The sequence below is a fragment of the Miniopterus natalensis genome, chromosome 5 (assembly GCF_054644295.1).
Source record: "Miniopterus natalensis isolate mMinNat1 chromosome 5, mMinNat1.hap1, whole genome shotgun sequence".
Classification (NCBI taxonomy): Eukaryota; Metazoa; Chordata; class Mammalia; order Chiroptera; family Miniopteridae; genus Miniopterus; species Miniopterus natalensis.
Window position 1 is genome coordinate 11025350 of NC_142085.1, and position 1887 is coordinate 11027236.

Sequence of the window (1887 nt, forward strand, 5' to 3'; positions counted from 1 at the left end):
CGCGCCCCCTTGGGGGCATCACGCATGCGCAATCACGCGTGCGTCTCCCTCATTGGCTACCGAGGCGGTAGGGGTGGGGCTACTGGTGGTCGCCATCTTACTGAGGGGCGTGGCCCGCGTGGCGCGGCCATGTTTATGAGGGGCAACTTGTAGTTTGCTGCCTCAGCCTGGGGCTGCACAGAGGACAGATCCCTGCAGGGCCTGGGAGGAATAACCTCCCGCCCGGGAGTAGAGCTGCCCCTTTCCTTACTGATTCAAAGCCACTTTGCGGCACCGAGAGACTTTTTTCCACCCCTTCTTCTTCATTCCCTTCATCCCTGTAGTGACCGCCCTGCACACTTGGAAGCCAGCCTGCGCCCGCACCCCCTCCATTTAAATCCTGCCGGACCTTCAAAGCCCCGCTGCTGCAGGAAGCCCTGCCTCAGGCCCCTTGGCCTGTCGGCATCTGATAATGACCTTCCGTTGTCATTCCTCCTTTTTGTCCTGTGTTATTTTACCCACAAACAACCCAGAAAACCTAAAAGCATCCTTTATTCTCCACTGTTAACGCCAAGTTCGTGCCTTTGTTCCCGCGTGTTTCCCTCCGGGCCTCCTGCTCCCCGCAGCGCCCCGCGGGCCCGGGCGCTGCAGGTGGGTCGCGTCACCCGGGCACCGGGCACCGGGCACCGGGCACCCATGTTTCCTGATAAACACCTTTCCCACCTGAGACGCACTCCGAGCGTCTCTGTTCCAGCCTATTTTATTAAAATAAAAAAGTCGGTGGCAGGAGGCCTCTCCGTTTATTTCATGACCCCTTGATGGGCATTGAAGTGCAGTTTGTAAGACGCTGTCACCACGGTTCCCTGAGCCTTCGCAACCACCGTTTGCGAGGCAGCACCTGCCACCAAGCCACCTCCAAATAATGCTAAAGCCAACATCTTTGCAACTATAGCTCTGTCCTTCTGAGTTTTTATTATTTTATTTTTAATTTTTATTTTTTTAAAATATATCTTTATTGATTTCAGAGAGAGGAAAGGAGAGGGAGAGAGAGAGAGAAACATCAATGATGAGAGAGTCATTGATCGAGCCCACAACCCGGGCACGTGCCCTGACCGGGAATCGAACCCCGGTCGCCTGGATCCTAGGTCGATGCTCAACCGCCGAGCCACGCCCGGCCGGGCCCTTCTGAGTTTTTAAAGATAAATTTGTGCAAGTGGAATGAATGGGGTCGAAGAATATGGGACCGGAATCAGAGCTCCTGATTTTCGGACCAGTCCTCTCTCCGTGGATGTTTCCAGGTTTGGTTCTCATCTTGATGGAGTCGTGGGATGAGGGAGCCGGGGGGACCCAGATGCCATCTCGCCTGGCCGCTGGCAGAGGCCCCCGAGGAAAAGCACAGTAAATGCCGTCTGAGCAGGCGGCAGCCTCAGGCCCAGCGTGGGAGAAACTTCCTCCAGAACGGGGGGCATCGGCTGTCAGTCAGCAGCATCTCTCGTCGGAACAGTCTTTGCAGCGTTGGTTCCAGTCCCAGAAAAAAAACAGACTCTGCGCTTCCCAATTATCACAGGCCCGGGCCCAGGGGAGGTGAGAAGAGGAAGAAAAACACTGTGTTCTTTTAGAAGTGGCTCCTTCTGCGTTCGTTTGGCACCCCGAAAAAGCCAGGGAGATCTGGGCGAGCTCCATGTCGGTGCCTCGTCTTTCTCCCCCACCCCCCTGAAATAATGGACGAGCTGTCCTTCCCCCTCCAATTTTCCAAACCTCACCTGTCCCCTGGTTCTCATAATGGGGCTACTACTTACAGTGGGGCTGGAGTGAGAGTCCCAGAGTGTGAAAGGGGGGGCTTGGGAATGAGATGGACCTGGATTCCAATCCCAGCGCCGCCACTTAGTAGCGGTGGTTTGGGGGCGA